The 13,505-nt window shown below is 43.9% G+C and overlaps 1 protein-coding gene across 3 annotated transcripts in view; it reads right to left on the bottom strand.

Moving 5' to 3' along the window:
- sorbs2b (sorbin and SH3 domain containing 2b) overlaps nt 1-12,116 on the bottom strand; it is a 49,651-nt gene extending 37,535 nt beyond the window's left edge. For 2 of the 3 annotated variants that reach the window (XM_080840188.1, XM_080840189.1), the window contains exon 1: nt 8,185-8,337. The gene's annotated coding sequence lies outside the window, so the exon portion shown is untranslated. Of the gene's footprint in view, nt 1-8,184; nt 8,338-11,828 lie in introns of those variants that run through there. The other variant, XM_080840187.1, reaches the window with a different exon arrangement.
- Nucleotides 12,117-13,505: the final 1,389 nt, after the last annotated feature.

Genomic DNA, 13,505 nt, shown 5'->3' with positions numbered 1-13,505 from the left:
AATGTCCTAAATATATATTATCAACAACAATAGCCTGCTATTATATTCACTATTCCTTTCTTAGGAGGTTTGTATACACTCGAGGAGCTCATGACATCATGCTGTGCCAAAGAGAGTATTCTGAGATTAACTATCATTTACATGGAGTAAATATATCAATTGTGGGTACATAAAAGTATGCAAACCTGCACACCCACCCCACACACGTTGGCATAGACACGCAAATTTGTGCCTAAAATTATACACCCTACCCCCCCCCCCCCCCCCCCCAAACTCATATAATGGGCCTTTCAAAGTAAAAGTGACTCTCCTCTCACTGCCCCCCCCCCCCCCCCCCCCCCAAATAAAACTTTGACCTCTAAGGTCATCCCCAAAATAAATCTTAACACGCCCGGGCCCTTAAATCGTAGATAACGTTGGGGACACATTTCTCAGTAACACAAATGGACCTAGATAAATCACAGATTGTAATGGCCTGTCAGCATTAAATGAAGGACAGATTATGATATTGGGTTTCCGAGGGGCAGACAGACGGCGTCAGAACAGCTGGAGGATGACGAGCTGGACACCAGCCTGTGAGGGCCATAACAGTCCCCCCGTCCCCCCCACCCCCTATGCCCAGGATGCCTGCCTGCCTAGACCTCAGTATAAAGACCAGGCAGGTGGGGGGTAGAATGTTGTGTGTGGTTGGAGTGTGCCTCTCCCCCCAAATGCCTGCAATCAAACCAGGAAACCGCAATTAGTGGAAAAGCCCCGTAAGGCGAAGTCCCACTAGTTTTGTTGTGAGAGGAAACAGCAGAAGTAAGCAGATCCTTTATTTGCGGGATACATTTCAAATTAGCTTATTTGTTATCTGCATCTTTTGTAATACATCATTTGCATGAAGCTCTCTCCGGGGGGGAAGTGCGAGATGAAAGTTTGTTTAAGATGGAGTGTTCCAAAACAGCCTCCTACAAAACTCCTACTCTATCTCTTGCTCATACAGAGATAAATTATTGCTTTAACTTTCTCCGTCCTAATTCTAGCAATTACCGACTGGGGAGAAAAATAAAAAAAATAAGCAAAGAGAGAAAAAAAACTGCAAGGCTAGTGGGAGTGCACACGTTTGCTAACGTGGTCTCCTTAGATACTGTTGTTCCATGTTGACAGCTTGTTTATGGTCTGTTTTGGGTGGCGCAGAGACTGTCTCGCCTCGCACTGCCCAGTGTAAGCTCTCTCCTGTTGGCACAAGAGCCCTGGGTTAAACACATACCCAACACCGCCATGGCTACCTCCTTGGAGATGGGACAGGGACTTAATGTTCCAAGATGGCGTCCCATCAATGAACAACATGATTTAAACACATCAGTACCCAGAGAGAGCAGAGAGAAAGAGAGCTACGTATACAGCTCATGGAGGTACGTTTACACCTCTCCATATTCCTAGATTCGGTGGCTGTACTGTTCTCTGTTCTGAAATGCAGTGGCAAGATCTGTCTGGTTGATAAGTTCTTCACTGTGGTGAAATGTTGAGGTTTATGAGAATCCCTTAGAAGAAGAGTTAGACTGACTGACTGACTGACCATTGAGAGCACTGATATATGGTCTAGAAAAGGAGTCCATAAACTCCTGAAAAGATGTACTGAGAACCACATCATTCACTTTTATCTCAGTTCCAGCACAAGAAAATACATCGATCAAACAAATCCATCACAAAATAGTGACCTTTAAACAGTTTACATGCCATGACGGGGACAATAAGGTTAAAAATCAGTTACAGTAAGTTACTGAAGCAATTCCTCATAAATAATTAAAATACAATGTTAAATGAAATGGAACAGAGATTTAAAGAGTGGACCCTATCTTAAGAGCTGACACTGCGTCTGTGGAATCACGTTCGGCTCCTATCTCGCTAGTAGCACTTAACATTCTACAAGATAAGATCCCCCTGACACAGAATGGACTAGCCAACCTCTGGGTTCTCCTTGAGATGCTATACAGCAACCCAACCCTGACCAAAGCTAATTATCCTGAAAATTGCCAGAACAAAATCGATGTGCCAGCTCTCATGGAGCCCACACACGCTGCTGGTCTGACATGATCATGATTGAGATGCATTCCTCTATCCCAACATAGAAGCTGTTCTGTCCATGTAAGGCTCTCAGGAAAATAATCTGACTTAAGTAAGCATGAAAACACACTGGTCCAGCATATGATTTCACTAATGCTAATCAACTAATCAACTGATAATTTGACTAGAGTTCAAACAATATCACTCTTGTGATTATCCTATCACTCGATGTCTGAAAATTATAAAACGATGACGACAATAACATCAAAACAGCCTTTGTTTTCGATGGGTCCTAGGATTTAGATACCCTGGCTCCCGTGACAGACTCCAGACCAGGCTATTTCATGTTTGCCATGAAAAACAAGGCTTGTATGAAACTAAAAAAGGAGGAATTTGAGATCACAATCACATTAAGTGTGAACTGTGAAGTTTATCTGTTGTCATAGCACTGTGGTTCTAACTGATGCGTCACATTATTTGGCCTCTTTCTTTTTCAAGTGAGCTCAGCTTAACTGGTTCAATTGCTCCCACATGTTCCTTGGCAAACCATTCTATTTAAAAAGAAAAGAATGTCTGAGGACAAATTAGCAAGCTAGAAATAAGATGGAATATCCCTGTGTTAGTCGCAACTTCCCTAGCTACGATGTAAAGCTGCTATGTTCCCTAATGCAGCTAAACACACAAATGGCTATTTGTTATGCTATACTACTAAATACCACATAAAGCCCTTTACTTATGGTAAACGGAGGTAACATAAAGGCTACATATCTGACTAACATTAAAAGATGTGAAAATCAGAACACAAATGGGGGATAAGAAGGCATAACAATACCCATCCACGTAACTACACCTATCTACAACACAACTCCAACACCGCAACCCAGGAGACAATACCCTGGACCAATCCATGAAAGTGATCCTTTAATACATTTAATACCTGCCAATTTCAATACATCATCTACATCAGACATATAATCAGCTTATGTATAAATGTCTTTAATCTGATTAACACAGTCTGCAACTGTGTGGTGTGGTTCACAGGTAGCACACCATAGCCCTTCTCCACAGCCAGATCTTAATTGCCAGAGAGGAAATGTCCTCACAAAAGTGCATACACAGTAAGTGGTGAATCAATTATACGATTGGCCTCTTAATGCTTCTGAGAAGGAATCTGATTAGGCTAGATCCTGGGCTAGAATGTGTCTTTTTTTCCCTCTGCGTACTGTGAGTGTTACTCATATTGATCAACGCAACAGCACACAGCACACAGCAGGGATGCTGGACAGGAGCCAAGTCAAGATGAGCAAACCTAAATGAGATTAATCTTGGGAGAAAGGACAAAAGCAGCTGCTGTACACAAGCAGAGTCATTACCAAATTCTCTGGCAAACCAGCGCGTGGTATCCTCCAACAAAAGCAAATTCTGATGCTAAAGATAGATCAATTGCTAGCCATTTAAACAGCACTGGACTGTCTACTAAAAGCATATACGCACAACACTGTTGTTTGTTCAGCTGTAGTCTCCCAACTAGCATGACACACATACGTAGATCCCTTTTTGATATCAGAACTACATGCAGTGTGAACATGTGGAATGTCATATTATGTAAAAGCACGATGTAAGGTAAAAGGTTGATGATTAAAGGCCATTTTATATGTACCAACACTGTAGCCTCTGCTCTTCCAGAGAGGCCCAAAAGTTTACCAATTGTTTACCAAGGATAGATTAACACAATAATAGTAATACCTCATGGTAAAGAGTTTAGAAAGAAAAGAAAACGGTCAATCAGACTCGGGGGATGGGGGTGGGGGGGTTGGGAGGGCAGGGCAGGGGACGAGAGGGAGAAGGCCAGCTGAGAACTGATGAGAGGGCGCTTTAGTGACACCTGCCAAACCCTGCCTGCACAGCGCACTGCCAAGCTGCCCACATCAGCAGGTGCCACTGAAACAACATGCTGCATTTGCCCTCGCCCCAACACAGCACCCCAACACCCCACCACCCCACCCCCTTCTCTGGGCATCGTCTCAATCACATCACATTTAAACAGCTGGAGATCAAGTGCTTTGGCCTCTCCACATGGACCCCGTGGCCAGAGCATACGGACAGATAGAGGATGGGCTCGCAGTTTACAGACAACTGGGCTGATAGCTGCTCAGTGCTGATGGGATTTATTATTTCTGGACGGAATGCCCGGAGGAGAATGCAGGAACCCCGGGGTGCCTCTGCTCTCTGACAACAGCGGGCTGCTGGAGAAAAGATTTAATAAACTGCCACTGTTTGGTATGAAACAAACACACACACACACACACACACATAGACACACATACACACACACACACACACACACACACACACACACACACACACACACACAAACACCCACACACACACACACACACACACACACAAACACACACAAACAAACACATATTTTTATCAGCTGAACAGTTCAATGCACAATGCAGCACAGTCGCTCCTGCTTGTCTTTGAAGTAGAGAGAATAATGGCATTCTAGCGATGCGACTGTGGCAGGATGTTCATCCACTCTGAAGCAGGTGAAATCTGATCCTCCAGTCTGGAGGGGCACAAACACAGACAGGCATGCAGGCGAAAGATAAACAGACCACCAGCGGACTCTCTGGAAAGCCTTTCTGTCCGCTGCACATGGCACATCATTACGGCGCATTTTAAACAAGTGCCGGGGTGATTTATCTGTTAACAGCCCGGCCTGGGAGAGGGATTTTCTTAAGCTTTGTGTGCTTTGTTATGATTCCCTGTCCAAAGTAAGATGTCTAATTCCATATTTGGTCTTACCCACTGTTCTGTTTTATTTCATCTGTAGCCATTCGCTAGCAAGACAAACACACCTCTCTAAAACTTGCATATAAATTGTATATGGATAGGTGATAGGTGACGAAAAATCCTCCTCCTTATTTTTGTCCACAGACTTACAACCTCCCCTTTGCTTCTTAAAGCCCACACAAGGGGACAGGGTAAAGAATACCATTAGATCACTGAAAAGAAAGATAACGGACCTGACAAGAATATGCTTGCTCCCTTGTTCCAACGGGCCCGGTTATCTCTTTGATTTGTGACATTAACTTGAAATGGCTAGTCCCCACAACCAAACCCTGATTGGAGTAGCACCATGTGAATGTCATTATACAAACGCAGGAATAGAAAGCTCCTGTCCTGTCCTGTCCAGTCAGTTATATTCTCTTAGTGTGGCCCTCTATAAGACACTGAGGCCATCCACTCCCTCACCCACTACACCTACACACACACACACACACACAGACACATACAGACACACACACACACACACACACACACACACACACACACACACACACTAACACAGCAAAGAAAGAGCAAGTGCTATGTGCCTAGAGAAGAAACATTATGGATAGCCATAGCCGTGTTGGAACTTTCTCTTCGGCGCGGTCTTGACAGATATCTGAACAGATTGACATTCGCCACTCGAGCAGATGCTGGCGGCCTCTTGAAGCACAGGCACTCCCCTGGGCCGGAGGGAGTCATCTGTTAATTAGGTGTTTAACCTTTGGAGAGCTCCCAGGGTGATGGTAAACTAATAAGTTGCAAAGTTATGAGCGTTTAGAGTAGACATGGGAAATAAGACTGTCAATCAGAAGGTATTTGCATCCCAGGCCCTACTACTTGTGTTTCTCAGAGCCTTAAAAATACCCATGGCTTGATGACTAGAATCTCGTGGGAGTTACGTCTTGTTGAAAACACACAGACTTCCATTTGGGACCATGCTTGGCTGCGTCGGCTCTCTCCTTCAGAACTACGAAAATGAAGATGCTGCACAGCAGTGACAGGAAAGCCACAAAACAAACCTGTTAAAATGACCACGAGAGCGCAACAATACAGTGTAACCCGCCATCTGCCAGACAACTGATGAAATTTGTCTTTCTGCTACTTTTTGTTTAATCCATCTTCTCAGTTAGCCAGGCTAAAACATGAGCATGGGTTAAGTTACAGGAAACAGAGATTAGGCACTCCTTTATTGTACAAAGTTAAAAATACTCCAGTCATGCTAGCCCACACGGAGGCAAGGGGTGGGGAAGGGGGGCATAGAGTGAGCGCCTGCCAGCCTGACTGCCTCCAGCTAGGGAACTTTTGAAGGCTTGTGTGGTTTTGTGGTCGGTCACCCATCCCCCCCCCCCCCCCAGCCTGAATTAAGGCCTGTCTGACTTCTCTAATGGCCCTGGCATGAAAGGAACGTCACCTCCTGAGCATCCATGTCAATTGTTGTTTAAAGGTTCACGCTAAGGTTATGGGCTACAATTCCATCTTCACACCACACACACATTCTCTCTCTCTCTCGCGCTCTCTCACACGCACACACACAAAAAGCTGATGAACTCATTTAGCTTACTTCTTAGAGCATTTATTACTGCAAATGGCCAAATATCAAATATATTGTTTTTCCTTTCAAATTTGTCTGCTCTGGTGTAAAACTCAAATCACGCAATCCTTTCACGCTACATCACTGTGAGTCCTTTTCTGCTTTGAAAGAAATTATAACCATGAAAAATTTCTCAAGATTAATGAGATCTTTTCTAAAAAAGCTATCAAGTATGTGTCACTGAAAATGCACAAAAAGCTGTTTTCTGGTGGTATCTATTTGAAAACCAATAAACTCGGAGAACGACCCAGCAGCCCCGTTAAAGCACACAGCTTGGGCGAGAAAATGCTGAAGCACCAAAACAGCTTTCTAATTACTCGCCATATTATGACGGGCATTTGATCAATGTGGACATTATATTCCACAAACCAATTACGCCATTTCTGAATATTAATGATTCTATGCACACTTCTTGCAGAAAACAGAGCTGATTCGGATTCCACATATTGGAGGATTTTCTGTACGGATATTGAGTGCATCGTGACCTTCGAGCTGTCTAGAACAAGCTGAATACTGGCATTGATCACTGCCTTTCTTCATTCAGCTACATTATCTTCTCACAGCATAATAGATTTTCACTTGAATATTTCAGTGACCATTACTGAGTGTCATTGCCGTACGCTTAAAGTAATGGCACTACAAGACGCACAATGAGTGTCAAAGCCTCAAACACTGATGTAATGGCCCGACAACAACTTGTTAGAAACATCGGGGCACAAACATAACGTAGCCTACAGATATTTAACAAGCTAAGGAAAACTTGAACAGTTCAACGTGCTCTTATAGAGTATAACCTGAAAGCCCTTTCTTGAGTAAGTTGAGGTATAAGTCATGTGCTTTGCCGCTCGTCCTTTGAGACATCTCAGATCTTAACCCCCTAACCAAGTATGCCCTTCCAGCAGTGGCTATGTCATCACCTCGTAGCCATTACTTTCTATGGTAATCCTCCGTGTCTCCGTCTCCGTCAGGGATGCCGTTTCAGCTCCGCTGGCCCTCTCTCTCTCTCTCTCTCTGTCTCTTGAGCCTCGTCAGGGATCACAACGGACCCCAGCCACCACAGATCACAAATCCACACAGCCCATTTCAGCAACGTCCACTTCGACTTTGACTTTGCCTCCCTCGTTGTACCTCTCCTCTTGTGGTCAGTGAAGTGTGTCTGTGCTAACACCGTTAGCAGTCAAAGTAACCTTAGAGCTAAGAACACTCATCCAACTGCCCCCCCACCCCCCTACCCACACCCAAAAACAAAAACAGAAAAACACAGCAGTTGTTTTGAGTGCATCTTGGCTAGACCTGGAGCTGATCTGTTTAAGGACTCCACTGCTATCCAGGCGTCGCTCATGCTTCCACCTCAATTACGCTCCTTATACAACCCATTACAGTGCATTATAAACCTTTCCTGCAAATGTTATTTTCCAAGCAAGCAAGCCAATGCCACACAATGCATCTGGAGATAAGCTAGTCAAGCTACTGCTTAAAGCACAAACAAGATATCTTGCTATCCTATCATGTCAGGTTTTCAACTCTGCCTGCTGGCTTCCAACAGGCTATGTGAATTTCATCACCCCAGTGACAGCCTGCATAATCATGACAGTAAAAGTGATAAAATGGTCATCAGATGTGATACGAATACCCTGCAGGATCCCAGCATGGCTACATGGGACACGGCAGGCATGAAAAGCAGAGAAAACACAAATCCTTACCGAGCATGAAGGACAAGCTGGGCTACGTATTTGAGGAGTCAGACGTCTGTAGGAATAATCACCAAATCAACCCTTCTTCTTCTACCTTCCTCCTCTCTCTCTCTCTCTCTCTCTCTCTCTCTCTCTCACTCTCACTCTCTCCCCTCCTCTCTTGCCTGCTGGTCTCAACTGTGCTTTAGGATCTAAGGTCCAGAAGACTGGAGGAAGTAAGAAGCGAGCCCCCTGCCCCTGCGAGCCAGTGTGGGTCGGAGTTATTTTCAGATGCAGACGTGCTTGTCTACGGGGGGCTGGAAAGTGACTCCCTGCCTCCCGGGGAAAAAGTGACAACATATGGAGTAACTTTGTGGAGGGGCAACTCTGTGGAGGGTGCAGGCATTCCAGCTATGTGGGTGAAGAGGAGCTGTGTCTGTGTTTTGGGTGGGCATGGGGGGTGGCATACCCCCTGGTGAGGTGAGGTACCTCGAGAAAACCTTTAAAGGGAACCCTGAGCAGGTAACTTTCAGTGGCGCCAGACCTCTCTCGTTTCACTGCTCATGTTCAGCCCTGGCCAAAATGGGAAAAAACACAACGCCTTGAAGGCACTCTATCACACGCAGTCCAAACGCACACTTGTGCATGATACGTCTTCACTTAAGACTTTTTTTAAAAGGATCTATTCATGTAACAGCACGCAAGCATCACTGCCGCTGCTTGTGACTTTGCAGTTAAAGATGTCAAGGATGCCTTTTGTAAGACGAATTATTTTTTGTCCTCCCTTCCTGAAGTCCAATACCGTTGACAGCGATCATCTGTCAGTTGAAGTGCCACAGTTTAGGAACAAGAAGACAGTGAGGCCGACATCACCCTGCAAGACTGTAAAGACAAATTACCTTGCCACTCACTGCCTGTCCATTCATACACACCTCAGTAATCATGAGGAGAGATGATGAAGGGGGAATTCAGGACAGAGAAGACAGACTTCCAGGAAAGATTGTTGATGCAATTAGTAGCATTATTTCTGATTATATGCAATCACTGGATGCATTTAATGATAACGTATTTGCATACCATTCAGTTGCACCGTAATTGCAAAAACAGCAACCATGTGATTGACATTGACTTAAGCACTAGCTAGGCAACATCTTCTGATGAGATGAGACAGAGAGGAAATAAACCAGAAGATGACGTCAAGGGTGCCACGTGACCCAAGCACCATTTCAAAGGGTGGAGAAGGGGCTCTCCGGGGGGTCACTGAGGGGGTTCAAGGAATGTGCCAAGGGAGGTGTCAGCACGAACAGGAGCCAAAGAACACCACCCGTTAAAGCTAACATCACTCATACGCTCATGCCAAGGATGGCTCCTCCATTACGCCACCCTAAGCCCTCAAGATACTTTGGGGTAGTAATCAAGACAGGAAAGAAAACCCCCCAACAAAAATTCCAACAGTCAATGGGTTTTCAATATGTGCTGAAATTGACAGAAACTGTGAGTACTTTGGCTGAGAAACCCAACCAACCCAAATGTCCTGACTTTATTTTTGGATGTCATAAAAACTCAGGAAGGTTATGCATCTGTTCTTCCTGAGATGACAAAACAAACCCTGATGGGAGTGCCCGCCCCGGGTCCAGTTGGGCAGACATGGACAACTGCTAAAAATAAAAAAAGGACACAGATCTTGTCACAGATCTTGTCATCATTGTGTACCTTTTTCTTTTCCTTGACAAAAATCCTGCATTTATATGACGTGTGCTCCCCCACCCCCTTACACAGTTTTATCCACTTTTAAACATCTACCTTACTGGCTCATTGACATTCACAAAGAACCGCTACTCCCATTTTTCAATTCATCCTCCTTTCCCGTCACAAATGACTTCATATTCAAATATTCAGATTAAACGCAGACTCCCCATTCCTCAACGCAACCTTCAAAGCCCCGTGCCACTTATGTTATCCCCCTGCTCCATTTCCACTGACCTTGATCTCCCTGCTGTCACCCACTTTTCCCCCTTTAATCTGTCAAGTGCCCCTTCACCAGGACCCGAGAGCCGGCGCACATTGACTCGCTTTGTGTCCAGGGTTTGACCCATTTTAAAAGCGGCGTTGAGGATGTCCCCAGAGGTAGAGGAAGACCTTATTGCTGAATATGAAAGACTGACAAGATCATGTGTTGGGAGGAATGTTTGCCAGTATTTCCCACTAATTCATAAGCCAATCTGGTTACAAAGCAATTTCTTTTTAATTACATTAGATGACCATGAACCTGTTTGCCATCTGTTGTCTATACAATACTGATTTAGGTGAAATATGTCAACAAAGACTTAGAGTCGCTGTTGATTTAGCTGGATTAAAAACAGATTGCAATAGTGTGAGATGATGCTAGAATGGTCTGACGTAGCGTATACAGTATAACTCACTAAGAAACTGAGAGGGGAATAAAGGTAAATAATGAATTTCAGTCAGTCAAAAAAGAAAACCCCATTTGAAATGAGAGCTTTGAACAAAGATACTGTCCCTCTCCATCTGTATTGTATGTGAGTCACCACCTCATGGCATGGTTAGAGTTTAACATGCACATTCATATCAGCCACAACATACGACCAGTTATATCTTCCACAACATATGACACAGCGAGTGGAGATCCCTGTCGAGGCCAGCATCATACCACAGAAGTTGGAATAAAAGTCCTCTAAAGCACAATTTTTAGTTTTCATGTAAAACAATTAATCTATGCCGAATGAAACATCATTACATGTCATTGGCATGGTTCCTTAGAAAAAAGAGATTCCTCCTCGGCTCAAGGGTCTGCACAAGGCTTGTCGTAATTTACCTGCTTTATAGATTCCCTGCATCAGAATCCAACGACCCCTATGACCTTAGTTCCAGAGACACAAACATGTCTGTAACTCACTCCTGACAGATGCATCAATGAGGCTGACTACAATGATGCCTCTCCACAAGATCTTTCATAATGCACCACAGTACCAAGCCATATCTCCTCAGACATCATTAAGGGCTAAATATCTATCTCACAAATAACTACCATTTAGATTTATATACACTTCAGGTCTGTGAATGAAGTATTAGCAAAATATCAGCAAATAATGTTGTTTTAGAAGGTCATTCCCACATAACTGACGAATTGTCACAGCAGCAAATTCAGCTATATGCAGAACAGTTGGGTCTACCCTAGAATGGGATAATTTTGTGAGGCCGTTCTTTTCCTAGATTTTAAGAGATGCGCGAACATGTGTGGCCATACATTGGCTATGTGGTTACTAAAACTCTATGTAAATCATTAAAGAAACAACTAGCCTAGTGCAAAACACGACAGTGAGTGGTCCGGCTGCAGCAGTCACCTATTATGTCAATATTACTAGTAGCCCAGAGAGCGACGCAGTCGGCTGTTTGCGCAGTTGGTTTCACTTGGTCAAACCCAACAGCACGTTAATGGAACGTGCTAAAATGAACCAACAGACGTTAAAAGCACAAAAACAAGAAAATTGTGTAGCAATTACAAGTAGCCTAACAATACATAAAACAATGTGTCAATGCGACAATGTAACCTACTCCAGTGAGCTGATCCCCTGTTTTAACGCTTTGTCGAATTAATGTTTCAATATTTCACACATCTGCTGTAGGCTGTATAGGAAGACGAACTTGCTTACCAGCCAGCAATCCCACAAGTGGCACAGCACACTATGGGTCTTCAAGAAGATTTCTGCTATTCCCGAGCGTAAATTGGTGTAATAGAAGCTGAGGTGTGGGTTGGTAAAAGCAGTAGCATGACCCACACCTGTTTGTAAAGTGTAGTCTAGACTATGATTCAGCGCAGTAACATGCAATTGAGCAGCACCTCTGTCGCCTGCTCTAGCGCGGAGTTCAAACCATATTCATGCTGAATTGAATGCAACCACATCCGTCCGCTCCACAAAGCAACTTGCGGTACAGACGTGTCCAAATCACGTTAGGATTTTGTATGGTTTGCTACGCACGTTTGGAAACAGAGCCATAACGAGTTTCAGCCGTAGCCCCTCACATCCCTACACCAAATCCAATTCTCACGTTCAGGATGAAATAATGTCTCTGTAAAACAAATAATAACGCAGTGTCATGCGCACCTCGCAGTCCCTCGATGGAAATCGGTATTGGTTTCAACGCTATCGGCGAGACCTCATTGGTTCAACGCCGGTTTTAGTAGTCATGGAAACAGCCAACAGAAAGGCATGGCCTATCATGTGCCAGAGGTGGTGATGAATAGCGTGCGCAGGAGTCCTCCCTTGTGGCATATTTACACAGGAATGTTTCCCTGCGGGTTAACGTTTTGTTATCAACCAGTGTTTGAATCATGAAAGGACAAACTGTATGAATGAAGAAACGCATGTAAATTGGATGAAGAACATTGTGCTTGAGGAACTGAAACCAGCAGCATGGTGCAGGTTTTTCCCATGGAATAGATAGATAGATAGATAGATAGATAGATAGATACTTTATTAATCCCGAGGGACATTTTAGAAATAGCAAATCAATTTGATACATTTATTACATATGCAGGGTACCGGATGCTGCCTGTATAACCGTCCAAGAATAATCAGCAAAAAAATGTTTCTGTTAGGCTATAGGTATAGTTTTCTATAATGCCGCTGTTTTGTTTTCACCAAATAGGCCTACAATGTCACCAAATGTCTTCAAAATGACTTTTTAAAAATAGGAATTACATAGCGAAAATGGAGGTGAAGTTACAGGAGTAGCATACAACTACATAAATGTGTTTTTATTATTTTTATTTTTATGTTGAGTATAATTTATTAACATTGCAAAACAGAATAGTGTTGTATCCTGAACACTTGTTCATTGTGAGTCTATATACATACACTGACAATCCACTTGTATTTCTCAAGACCACCACTTTGGTTGTTTGTTTTTATCTTTGCTAGCGTTGCCATGCCTGACAGACCTCTCGGCCACACATCTAAATTTAACTGGTGTGCTGTGAGCTCTATCACTCCCTCTGCTTTGTCACCAAAGAGGGCAACATCACACCCTGGAGATTTGGAAGAGCAAGATAAGAAAAAGTTCAAAACAACCTTTGTTTACAGACTATTCAGTGACTGTGCGCATGTGATACGTGATCAAATAAAACAAAAGATGCTCTGTAGCACATGACACATTAACACACAATAGCAACATTTAATTATAATGCCTGATTTTAAAAAGGAACCATAGATACTGAGCCATGTAGTCAAGCAGCCCTGTATTTCACTGGCTGGGTGCAATTCAGTCTATCACTTCTGGTGGCCTGGTTTGGCCGAGTGACAGACTGCGGGCAGCCTCTGGTTGTGCCC

The sequence above is a fragment of the Sprattus sprattus genome (genome assembly GCF_963457725.1).
Source record: "Sprattus sprattus genome assembly, chromosome: 6".
NCBI lineage: Eukaryota > Metazoa > Chordata > Actinopteri > Clupeiformes > Clupeidae > Sprattus > Sprattus sprattus.
Note: the sequence above shows the minus strand (reverse complement) of the source record. Positions and strands in the feature narration are given on the sequence as shown.